The sequence below is a fragment of the Epinephelus lanceolatus genome, chromosome 5, assembly GCF_041903045.1.
Source record: "Epinephelus lanceolatus isolate andai-2023 chromosome 5, ASM4190304v1, whole genome shotgun sequence".
NCBI classification, from domain to species: Eukaryota; Metazoa; Chordata; class Actinopteri; order Perciformes; family Serranidae; genus Epinephelus; species Epinephelus lanceolatus.
This window is the reverse complement of record NC_135738.1, coordinates 10063757-10078005: the sequence shown is the minus strand read 5'-3', so window position 1 is coordinate 10078005 and position 14249 is coordinate 10063757.

The following is a 14249-nucleotide window of genomic DNA, read 5'->3' as shown; positions in this document are numbered from 1 at the left end:
GTTAAGTGGTGACACTGCACTCAGTTTAGGAAGTGTATTTTTTACCTCCTATTTAAATTTAAAAATGGCAAATTATGATTTAAAAATATCTTCTTATATCATTGATTTTAGATATTTTATATAATTTTTCACTAATATTTTTTTAAAAAAAAATTTCCAACATTTTTTTCTAATATTTACATTTTGTTATATATAATTTAAAACTGAAAAGAAAATAGAAACAATACCTCAGTTGCTTCAAAACAAATCCATATTTCCTCTAATGGAAAACGTAATATTTTTTTTATAATTTTTATTTTCTGTCACATACAGAATTCTTGTCACTGTGAGTGATGTGTGACAACAGCAGCTAGACGCTCTTTGACCTGAAGTAACTTCACTACACATGTCTCGGTTTCTGTCACGGCACATCTTCTGCTGTAAAAACCCAAATTAATGCTTTCACCACACCACATCTCCCTGCTTCCTCCCTGTCACACCAACACAGGAAGACACCTGCAGCAGCTCTGTAAAGCTGGATGGGTGGGGAGAGGGGAAGATGAGGTGGAGGAAGAGGAGGAGGGTGGGGTGGTGGTGGTGGTGGGGACAGGGGGGGTCCGGTCCTGAAGTGTGCAGGTGGGTAACCTCAGCTCAGCCGTCCACCCCCACCCTGAGCCCTGCCCATTGTCCCAGTGTGTGGGCTTTTGTGTGGAGGGCCATTGTGAGGGGCCGGGGCCGGCCACTGTTGTGTCTGGGGCTTCTCTGCTCAGACAAAGACCCCGTCTACGAGCCTCCACCCTGCCCAAACAGCAGACTGACTGACTGGGTGTCTGACTGACTGACTGACTGACTGACTGACTGACTGCTTGACTAGGTGTCTCACTGGCTGACTTACTGATTGAATGGTTGACTGGGTGTCTGTTTGGTTGACTGATTGATTTGACGGAGCCAGACAAGGAGGAAGTGTGTGTTTCAGCCAGTCTGTGATATTCAGTATAATGCAGTGTTAACTATGTCGAAATAATTTTCTAAATTTTTTTTCTAATGATAAAAACATACTTGCAGCTTTGCTTTTAAATGTAGTATTTTTTAATTTAATTATAACAATTATTGTGATTTTTTTTACAACCAAATTAAGGATGTTTAGAAAACAAAAATTAAATTGAGACATATTGTGGTTGCAGTAAGGGGGAAAGTGTGTGTGTGTGTGTGTGTGTGTGTGTGTGTGTGTGACTGAGTGGCTGCAGAGTGCAATCCCCTGCAGTTGTTGCAGCATTTTATCAAAGCCATATTTTTTATTTGTGCAGCACAGTGGGCACAGGCAATGTGAGTAATGTGAGTGGTGTCAGCAACCTGTTATTGCTCATGTAAAACATGGACATTTTCTTATTTCTTCAGGCAGTGGGAGGTTTAATGTCACAACACTGATGTAGGAATTACACACAGTGTGAAAAAATCTTTATGAGTTACATATACTTAAAAAGAAACATTATTTAAACTGAATTTAAATGGAAGTTTTGAGCTTGCTTGTCAGTTTCTGTCCTGCAACCCCTCTACAGATAATACCTTATCATCCCATGTTATGTTCACCTGCACTGACTCATTGCTGAACTCCCTTTCGAGTATGTCTGCTCAAACTAGACTGTTTATTTGCGAGCATCACAGCCATGCCTGCAGATAACAAGGTCAGTTATTCATTGATAAGACCACACTGTGTGGCCGGCCGCTGTGATGCAACATTGTCTCTCCTTGCACGAGAAACACCTCTTCTATTACGGCAACGAACACCCCCCTGAAAGCATTTCTGTAACACTCCCATACTCCATTGCAGCCACCCAAACAAAACCACAGTGGACTCGAGGAAATTCCAGTGAGCCAGTCAATCAGGGACGTGGAAGGCACCGTGGGCCTGTTTCTCTCTGCGACATCTCGCATGTGCCAAGAATCACACTTCCTTGCTATATCAACAGAAACAGGTTATCTTTTCCTGTTAACCGCCCCAGCACTTAATATAAAGTCACAAGTTCCTCCCCATGTTTCCTGCCCAGGCCGCAACCCACGTCATCGAGATATTCCCTTGGCACCTCAGGCAGTGAATGAGGGGAAAGCAAGTGCCCACAAACAAACACCTAACATCCCTCTCTCTGTCTGTGTCTCTCTCCCTGTGTTTCTTTCCTTCTTACAGGCTTTGAGGAGACTAAATTACATCTGAGTTACTGTATTTTTTTCCCCCATTTCTCTGTTTCGTTTGTTTTAGCCTGCCTGGAATGCCCCGAGTGGGTGGGGTTTGGATGTTTTTTTGGAAGCTCAATTGGATACAGCGATCCAGGAAAGCTGTATCAATACAGGAAAAGTATTTCATTGAGCGTCCGATCTCTGACATCACTCTGGTTCCTCAGATGTGTGCGTTGTGCAGAGCGTGTGAGAGAGTCTGGGGATGAGTGACAGGCAGGGAGGAAGGGGGAGGAGAGGTTAGGGAGATGCTGCAGAGCATCAAATGACAGATGTGCAGATGTGGTGCGTTTTCGCAGGGAAGAAAGAAGGGGGCTCGGGGGGGCTGGGGGTGGTAATGCTCATTAAAGCAGCGCACCTGCAGCCTATCAAAGAGCCTTTATCTTTTATCAAGGCAAATCTGCTCAAGCACGCAGTGTGAGACGTGAAAACAAGCAGGCTGTGCTGCACGCTCACTCCGACTCATTCTCTCTTTATCTCTCCTGACCAGCGGATAGTACCTGGCCCAGTAATCCCATCAGGAATGCTCATGGATGCATTTGGCCGAGAAATAGAGGCAGAGCTTCCAGCTGAAACATCTGTGGAGAGCAGATAGACCTCTTAGTTTCGTGGTGTGTTGTCAGTCTCACTGTGATATTCTCTTTCATTAAATGTCACAAAGAAATAATCATCTTTACTTTACACAAGGGCATTGCACTGTATGTTATTTATCTATAAAGCTGTCCTGCAAAACTTGCTCAACTATCTCTGCTCTCTGATCACATCGAAATAAGGTCACTGCAATATTAGGTCACATATAATTGAGCTTTGTCTTTACTGCGTCTTCAAACAAAGCTGGATTCAAATACTGCTCCTCATAAATGGAGTGAGTCCAAAAAGTTCTGAGATTAAAATCTCTCATTTCTTTTGAAGTTTTTAAAAACACCATACTCAAACACTTTGAATGCCGCTTGTTATTGCTGTGTGTAATGTAGTGTAGAGCAGTGGGTCCCAACTGGTTCAGCCACAGGGTCCAGATTTCTCCTTAGTCATTCGTTCGAGGTCACACAGTTTAATACATTCAGTGTCATGCTTGCATTTGGCCATGTTGTTAAGCTAGTTTGCTGTCTGTGTCGAGCAGCTGTCTGTTAATCACTCACTCTACAGCTGAAAACGGCACTTCAAAATGAAAGCTCTGTGCTGGAAATGTACTGTACTTAGAAATTAAGTGATTTTTCTAAAAACTTGAGTCACTTGCGGTCCATTCAGAATGGCCCCACGACCCACTTTTGGACCGTGACCCACCAGTTGGGAACCACTAGTGTCATGTAAACACTACTCTGTGTGTGTAAATTGTGTTTGTTGTTGCTCATGTGTTCTCCAATGCAAAGGGCTCTCTTGAAAAGGGGATTTTGATCTCAGTGAGACTACTAATTTAAATAAAGAGTCATAATCCATAGATAATAGCTGCAACTAATGATTTTTCACCATAGATTAAGAATGTTTTTACTCATTTCTTTTTCCTAATTAGGCATTTAGTCAATAAAACGTCCACAACTGTTGCCTATCACAAGTTCCCATGGCTCAAGGTGACATCTTGTAAGTGCTACTCTTGTCAGACAAAATTCAAAGGTCTCGCACGATGGTGTAAAACTGAGAAAAGCAGAAAATCTGCACATTTGTGAAGCTGGAATCAGCCTATGTTTGAAATCTGCATAATAAATGACTTAATTAATTAAATAGCATCACTTTCGTGAATTAAGTTTTTGTTGGCAGGCTAAAGGATTGACCATTACTTTCAGCATTGAAATAAATTAATGAATACATACCCTGAATAATCGGACCTGTTAAGGCAAGGCTCTGACATACAATCATGGGAGAAGAGTGGAAGAAGTCACTGGATAAATAATTTCATTGGCAAGGGAGGATTTTGCGTGCACATGCGTGTGTGTAACAGTAGCAATACATAGCAGTTCACTGTGGTGGAGAGAGGGCTTAAATTCAAGTCAAATTGTGTTTGTAAGTGTGTTGTGTTTAAGTCCTGTGGAAACTTATATCTGCACACCACGGAATATCCATTTTAACTAATGTATGACCACATGTGCTTCTTCTCTAACATAATTTGTGTAATACAACCTTATGCATAATGTACTGTGACTGTGTGTAAACTGGCAGAAGAGCTTTTCCACACAAATAATCTTGACAGAACGGGTGTGTCAGGATGTGATGTGAATTTGATGAGAAACTAAATATTTCCATATGATGCAACTTTTTGTACCATTTGCAGAAGTGTATGTGGCAATAATTCCATTCAGTCAAAATACATTTTACAAGACTGACCACAGTGTACATCAAATTACATCCCATCAACCAAGCCGGCCAGCCATAATGTCAAAACCATAGTTTCTCAAAGTGCAGCCCCCGGGCAAATAGTGGCCCTCAAAAACATTTTGTGAAACCCCTGAATTTGGAAAGGAACCCTAAAAGTGTCATGGTATAGTATGCCATAAAAATGTCACTAATAAATTATTAGTGTAGTATATAATAAAGAATCCCATAAAAACATGTCATAATATAAAACGTCATGAAAAATGCCAGGAAGATGTTATAGTATAGTATTTCATAGAAAGGTCATAAAATCATGTCATAGTATGCCATAATGATGTCATGAAAAAATATGCCAGTATTCATAGTATGTCAAAAAATGCCATAGAATAATGTGTTGTAAAATGTCATAAAAATTGTATCACTAAATTAAGCACAAAATGGTCACATTATAACATGCGTTAGAATGGCAAATGTAAAATAAATGTAAAAATAAAAAATTTATAAAAATGTCATAAAGTAATATTCTATGAAATGTCATAGTATAGTATGTCTAAAAATGGCAAGAAGAATGTCATAGTAGAGAAAGCCAATAAAATATAATAACAAAGTGACATAGTATAGTTTGCAAAGAAAATGTCATAGTGTTGCATTCCGTAAAAAGACACAAAAAATATGCATTAAAAAAAGGCTAGTGTATTTATTTGATAGAAATGTCAAAGTATAGTATGCTGTAAACTATAAAAACGTAAAATAGAAAAACTAATGTCTTACAATACTATGCCATTAAAAAAAGTAATAATATAGTGTGCCATTAAAAATGTCATATTATACTATGCCATGAAGTGGCATGACATGACATGTCTAGTACGCCATCATAAAAAAAAATGATAAAAACGTATAGTATGTCCTCAAAAATCATGAAAAAACCATTATAATATAGTATGCCCTCAAAAATCTTTAAGAAACATCATAGTATAGTATGTCGTTAAAAATCATGAAAAAATGTCACAGTATAGTATGTTGTCAAAAATCATGAAAAAACGTCATAGTATAGTATGTCATTAAAAATCATGAAAAAAATGTCAAAGTATAGTATGTCATTAAAAATCATGAAAAAATGTCACAGTATAGTATGTCATTAAAAATCATGAAAAAATGTCATAGTATGGTGTGTCATTAAAAATCATGAAAAAAAGTCATAGTATGGTGTGTCATTAAAAATCATGAAAAAATGTCATAGTATAGTATGTCATCAGAAATCATGCAAAAATGTCATAGTATAGTATGTCATTAAAAATCATGACAAAATGTCATAGTATAGTATGTCGTCTGAAATCATGAAAAAATGTTATACTATAGTATGTAATCAAAAATCATGAAAAAAAAGTCATAGTATAGTATGTCATCAGAAATCATGCAAAAATGTCATAGTATAGTATGTCGTCAAAAATCATGAAAAAATGTTATAGTATAGTATGTCATTAAAAATCATGAAAGAGATGTCATAGTATAGTATGTCATTAAAAATCATGAAAAAAATGTCATAGTGTAGTGTGTCATTAAAAATCATGAAAAAAAATCATAGTATAGTATGTCATCGAAAATGATGAAAAAACATCATAGTAAAGTGTGTCATTAAAAATCATGAAAAAAATGTCATAGCATGTCATTGAAAATCATGAAAAAATGTCATAGTATAGTATGTCATTAAAAATCATGAAAAAACGTCATAGTATAGTATGTCATTAAAAATCATGAAAAAAATGTCATAGTATGTCATTGAAAATCATGAAAAAATGTCATAGTACAGTGTGACATTAAAAATCATGAAAAAAAAGTCATAGTACAGTATGTCATCGAAAATCATGAAAAAATGTCATAGTATAGTATGTCATCAAAAATCCTGCAAAAATGTCATAGTATAGTATGTCGTCCAAAATCATGAAAAAATGTCATAGTATAGTATGTCGTCAAAAATCATGAATAAATGTTATAGTATAGTATGTCATTAAAAATCATGAAAAAATGTCACAGTATAGTATGTTGTCAAAAATCATGAAAAAACGTCACAGTATAGTATGTCGTCAAAAATCATGACAAAAGTTATCGTATAGTATGTCGTAAAAATAATGAAAGACGTCATAGTATAGTGTGTTATTAAAAATCATGAAAAAAGTCATGGTATAGTATGTCATCGAAAATAATGAAAAAACGTCATAGTAAAGTATGTCATTAAAAATCATGAAAAAAATGTCATAGTACAGTATGTCGTCTGAAATCATGAAAAAATGTTATTGTATAGTATGTCATTTAAAATCATGAAAAAAAAGTCATAGTATAGTTGGCATCAAAAATCATGCAAAAATGTCATAGTATAGTATGTTGTTAAAAATCATGCAAAAATGTCATAGTATAGTATGTCATTAAAAATCATGAAAAAAATGTCAAAGTATAGTATGTCATTAAAAATCATGAAAAATTGTCATAGTATAGTGTGTTATTAAAAATCATGAAAAAACGTCATGGTATAGTATGTCATTAAAAATCATGAGAAAATGTCATAGTATAGTATGTCATTGAAAATCATGAAAAAACGTCATAGTATAGTATGTCATTAAAAATCATGAAAAAATGTCATAGTATAGTATGTCATTAAAAATCATGAAAAAATGTCATAGTATAGTATGTCGTCTGAAATCATGAAAAAATGTTATAGTATAGTATATCATTTAAAATCATGAAAAAAAGTCATAGTATAGTATGTCATCAAAAATCATGCAAAAATGTCATAGTACAGTATGTCATTAAAAATCATGAAAAAATGTCACAGTATAGTATGTCGTCAAAAATCATGAAAAAATGTTTTAGTATAGTATGTCATTAAAAATCATGAAAAAAATGTCATAGTATAGTATGTCATTAACAATCATGAAAAAATGTCATAGTATAGTATGTCGTCAAAAATCATGAAAAAATGTTATAATATAGTATGTCATTAAAAATCATGAAAAAATGTCGTAGTAGTGTATGTCATTAAAAATCATGAAAAAATGTCATAGTATAGTGTATCATAAGAAATCATGACAAAAGTCATAGTAAAGTATGTCATTAAAAATCATGAAAAAAATGTCATAGTATGTCATCAGAAATCATGCAAAAATGTCATACTATGGTGTGTCATTAAAAATCAAGAAAAAAAGTCATAGTATAATATGTCATCGAAAATGATGAAAAAACGTCATAGTAAAGTATGTCATTAAAAATCATGAAAAAAATGTCATACGATGTCATTGAAAATCATGAAAAAATGTCATAGTACAGTGTGTCATTAAAAATCATGAAAAAAAGTCATAGTATAGTATGTCATCGAAAATCATGAAAAAATGTCATAGTATGGTGTGTCATTAAAAATCATGAAAAAAAGTCATAGTATAGTATGTCATCGAAAATGATGAAAAAATGTCATAGTAAAGTATGTCATTAAAAATCATGAAAAAAATGTCATAGGATGTCATTGAAAATCATGGAAAAATGTCATAGTACAATGTGTCATTAAAAATCATGAAAAAAAGTCATAGTATAGTATGTCATTAAAAATCATGAAAAAATGTCATAGTATAGTATGTCATTAACAATCATGAAAAAATGCCATAGTATAGTGTATCATTAAAAATCATGAAAAAATGTCATAGTATAGTATGTCATTAAAAATCATGAAAAAAGTCATAGTATAGTATGTCATCGAAAATGATGAAAAAACGTCATAGTAAAGTATGTCATTAAAAATCATGAAAAAAATGTCATAGAATGTTATCGAAAATCATGAAAAAATGTCATAGTACAGTGTGTCATTTAAAATCATGAAAAAAAGTCATAGTATAGTATGTCATCAAAAATCCTGCAAAAATGTCATAGTATAGTATGTCGTCCAAAATCATGAAAAAATGTCATAGTATAGTATGTCGTCTGAAATCATGAAAAAATGTTATAGTATAGTATGTCGACAAAAATCATGAAAAAAATGTCATAGTATAGTATGTCATTAAAAATCATGAAAAAAGTCATAGTATAGTATGTCATTAAAAATCATGAAAAAATGTCATAGTATAGTATGTCATTAAAAATCATGAAGAAAATGTCATAGTATAGTATATCATTAAAAATCATGAAAAAAATGTCATAGTACAGTGTGTCATTTAAAATCATGAAAAAAAGTCATAGTATAGTATGTCTTCCAAAATCATGAAAAAAAGTCATAGTATAGTATGTCATCAAAAATCATGAAAAAATGTTATAGTATAGTATGTCATTAAAAATCATGAAAAAATGTCATATTATAGTATGTCGTCAAAAATCATGAAAAAATGTTATAGTATAGTATGTCATTAAAAATCATGAAAAAAATGTCATAGTATAGTATGTCATTAAAAATCATGAAAAAATGTCGTAGTATGGTGTGTCATTAAAAATCATGAAAAAATGTTATAGTATAGTGTGTCATCGAAAATGATGAAAAAACGTCATAGTAAAGTATGTCATTAAAAATCATGAAAAAAATGTCATAGTATGTCATTGAAAATCATGAAAAAATGTCATAGTATAGTATGTCATTAAAAATCATGCAAAAATGTCATAGTATACTGTATCATTAAAAATGATGAAAAAAAGTCATAGTATAGTATGTCATCAAAAATCATGCAAAAATTTCACAGTATAGTATGTCGTCAAAAATCATGAAAAAATGTCATAGTATAGTATGTCATTAAAAATCATGAAAAAAATGTCATAGTATAGTATGTCATTAACAATCATGAAAAAATGCCATAGTATAGTGTATCATCGAAAATCATGAAAAAAAGTCATAGTATACTATGTCATCGAAAATGATGAAAAAACATCATAGTATAGTATGTCGTCTGAAATCATGAAAAAATATCATAGTATAGCATGTCATTAAAAATCATGGAAAAAAGTCATAGTATAGTATGTCATTAAAAATCATGAAATAAACATTATGATATAGTATGTTGTCCAAAATCATGAAAAAATGTAATAGTATAGTATGTCATAAAAAAAATTATGAAATAAACATCATAGTACAGTATGTCATCAAAAATCATGAAATAGACATCATGGTATAGTATGTTGTCAAAAATCATGAATAAACGTCACAGTATAGTATGTCGTCTGAAATCATGAAAAAATGTCATAGTATAGTATGTTCTTAAAAATCATGAAAAAATGTCATAGTATAGTGTGTCATAAAAAATCATGAAAAAATGTCATAGTATAGTATGTCATTAAAAATCACGAAAAGATGTCATAGTATAGTATGTCGTCAAAAATCATGAAAAAATGTTATAGTATAGTATGTCATTAAAAATCATGAAAAAAATGTCATAGTATAGTATGTCATTAAAAATCATGAAAAAACGTCATAGTATAGTATGTCATTAAAAATCATGTAAAAATGTCATAGTATATAGTATGCCATTAAAAATCATGAAAAAATGTCATAGTATAGTATGTCATTAAAAATTATGAAAAAATGTCATAGTATAGTATGTCGTCTGAAATCATGAAAAAAAAGTCATAGTATAGTATGTCATCAAAAATCATGCAAAAATGTCATAGTATAGTGTGTCATTAAAAATCATGCAAAAATGTCACAGTATAGTATGTCATCAAAAATCATTAAAAAATGTTATAGTATAGTATGTCTTTAAAAATCATGAAAAAATGTCATAGTATAGTGTGTCATGAAAAATCATGAAAAATGTCACAGTATAGTATGTCATTAAAAATCATGAAAAAAGTCATAGTATAGTATGTCATTAAAAATCATGAAAAAATGTCATAGTATAGTGTGTCATGAAAAATCATGAAAAAAATGTCATAGTATAGTATGTCATTAAAAATCATGAAAAAATGTCATAGTATTGTATGTCATTAAAAATCATGAAGAAAATGTCATAGTATATCATTAAAAATCATGAAAAAATGTCATAGTACAGTGTGTCATTAAAAATCATGAAAAAAATGTCATAGTATAGTATGTCATTAAAAATCATGAAAAAATGTCATAGTATAGTATGTCGTCTGAAATCATGAAAAAAAAGTCATAGTATAGTATGTCATCAAAAATCATGCAAAAATGTCATAGTATAGTGTGTCATTAAAAATCATGCAAAAATGTCACAGTATAGTATGTCATCAAAAATCATTAAAAAATGTTATAGTATAGTATGTCATTAAAAATCATGAAAAAATGTCATAGTATAGTGTGTCATGAAAAATCATGAAAAATGTCACAGTATAGTATGTCATTAAAAATCATGAAAAAAGTCATAGTATAGTATGTCATTAAAAATCATGAAAAAATGTCATAGTATAGTGTGTCATGAAAAATCATGAAAAAAATGTCATAGTATAGTATGTCATTAAAAATCATGAAAAAATGTCATAGTATTGTATGTCATTAAAAATCATGAAGAAAATGTCATAGTATATCATTAAAAATCATGAAAATATGTCATAGTACAGTGTGTCATTAAAAATCATGAAAAATGTCATAGTATAGTATGTCATTAAAAATCATGAAAAAATGTCATAGTATAGTGTGTCATTAAAAATCATGAAGAAAATGTCATAGTATAGTATGTCATTAAAAATCATGAAAAATGTCATAGTATAGTATATCATTAAAAATCATGAAAAAAACTCATAGTATAGTATGTCATCGAAAATCACGAAAAAATGTCATAGTATAGTATGTCATCAAAAATCCTGCAAAAATGTCATAGTATAGTATGTCGTCAAAAATCATGAAAGAAAGTCATAGTATAGTATGTCATTAAAAATCATGAAAAAAAGTCATAGTATGTCATTAAAAATCATGAAAAGATGTCATATTATAGTATGTCGTCAAAAATCATGAAAAAATGTTATAGTATAGTATGTCATTAAAAATCATGAAAAAAATGTCATAGTATAGTATGTCATTAAAAATCATGAAAAAATGTCGTAGTATGGTGTGTCATTAAAAATCATGAAAAAATGTTATATTATAGTATGTCGTCAAAAATCATGAAAAAATGTTATAGTATAGTATGTCATTAAAAATCATGAAAAAATGTCATATTATAGTATGTCGTCAAAAATCATGAAAAAATGTCATAGTATAGTATGTCATTAAAAATCATGAAAAAAATGTCATGGTATAGTATGTCATTAAAAATCATGAAAAAATGTCGTAGTATGGTGTGTCATTAAAAATCATGAAAAAATGTTATAGTATAGTATGTCATCGAAAATGATGAAAAAACGTCATAGTAAAGTATGTCATTAAAAATCATGAAAAAAATATCATAGTATGTCATTGAAAATCATGAAAAAATGTCATAGTATAGTATGTCATTAAAAATCATGCAAAAATGTCATAGTATACTGTATCATTAAAAATGATGAAAAAAAGTCATAGTATAGTATGTCATCAAAAATCATGCAAAAATGTCACAGTATAGTATGTCGTCAAAAATCATGAAAAAATGTCATAGTATAGTATGTCATTAAAAATCATGAAAAAAATGTCATAGTATAGTATGTCATTAACAATCATGAAAAAATGCCATAGTATAGTGTATCATCGAAAATCATGAAAAAAAGTCATAGTATACTATGTCATCGAAAATGATGAAAAAACGTCATAGTAAAGTATGTCATTAAAAATCATGAAAAAATGTCATAGTACAATGTGTCATTAAAAATCATGAAAAAAAGTCATAGTATAGTATGTCATCGAAAATGATGAAAAAACATCATAGTATAGTATGTCGTCTGAAATCATGAAAAAATATCATAGTATAGCATGTCATGAAAAATCATGGAAAAAAGTCATAGTATAGTATGTCATTAAAAATCATGAAATAAACATTATGATATAGTATGTTGTCCAAAATCATGAAAAAATGTAATAGTATAGTATGTCATAAAAAAAATTATGAAATAAACATCATAGTACAGTATGTCATCAAAAATCATGAAATAGACATCATAGTATAGTATGTTGTCAAAAATCATGAATAAACGTCACAGTATAGTATGTCGTCTGAAATCATGAAAAAATGTCATAGTATAGTATATTCTTAAAAATCATGAAAAAATGTCATAGTATAGTGTGTCATAAAAAATCATGAAAAAATGTCATAGTATAGTATGTCATTAAAAATCACGAAAAGATGTCATAGTATAGTATGTCGTCAAAAATCATGAAAAAATGTTATAGTATAGTATGTCATTAAAAATCATGAAAAAAATGTCATAGTATAGTATGTCATTAAAAATCATGAAAAAATGTCATAGTATAGTATGTCATTAAAAATCATGAAAAAATGTCATAGTATATAGTATGCCATTAAAAATCATGAAAAAATGTCATAGTATAGTATGTCATTAAAAATTATGAAAAAATGTCATAGTATATAGTATGTCGTCTGAAATCATGAAAAAAAAGTCATAGTATAGTATGTCATCAAAAATCATGCAAAAATGTCATAGTATAGTGTGTCATTAAAAATCATGCAAAAATGTCACAGTATAGTATGTCATCAAAAATCATTAAAAAATGTTATGTCATTAAAAATCATGAAAAAATGTCATAGTATAGTGTGTCATGAAAAATCATGAAAAATGTCACAGTATAGTATGTCATTAAAAATCATGAAAAAAGTCATAGTATAGTATGTCATTAAAAATCATGAAAAAATGTCATAGTATAGTGTGTCATGAAAAATCATGAAAAAAATGTCATAGTATAGTATGTCATTAAAAATCATGAAAAAATGTCATAGTATTGTATGTCATTAAAAATCATGAAGAAAATGTCATAGTATATCATTAAAAATCATGAAAAAATGTCATAGTACAGTGTGTCATTAAAAATCATGAAAAATGTCATAGTATAGTATGTCACTAAAAATCATGAAAAGATGTCATAGTATAGTACGTGGTCAAAAATAATGAAAAAATGTTATAGTATAGTATGTCATTAAAAATCATGAAAAAAATGTCATAGTATAGTATGTCATTCAAAATCATGAAAAAATGTCATAGTATAGTGTGTTATTAAAAATCATGAAAAAAATGTCATAGTACAGTATGTCGTCTGAAATCATGAAAAAATGTTATAGCATAGTATGTCATTTAAAATCATGAAAAAAAGTCATAGTATAGTATGTCATCAAAAATCATGCAAAAATGTCATAGTATAGTATGTCGTTAAAAATCATGAAAAAATGTCATAGTATAGTATGTCATCAAAAATCCTGTAAAAATGTCATAGTATAGTATGTCGTCAAAAATCATGCAAAAATGTCATAGTATAGTATGTCATTTAAAATCATGAAAAAAAAGTCATAGTATAGTATGTCATCAAAAATCATGCAAAAATGTCATAGTATAGTATGTCGTTAAAAATCATGAAAAAATGTCATAGTATAGTATGTCATCAAAAATCCTGTAAAAATGTCATAGTATAGTATGTCGTCAAAAATCATGAAAAAATGTCATAGTATAGTATGTCGTCAAAAATAGTGAAAAAATGTCATAGTATAGTGTGTCATTAAAAATCATGAAAGAAAGTCATAGCATAGTATGTCATTAAAAATCATGAAAAAAAGTCATAGTATAGTATGTCATCGAAAATCATGAAAAAACGTCATAGTATAGTATGT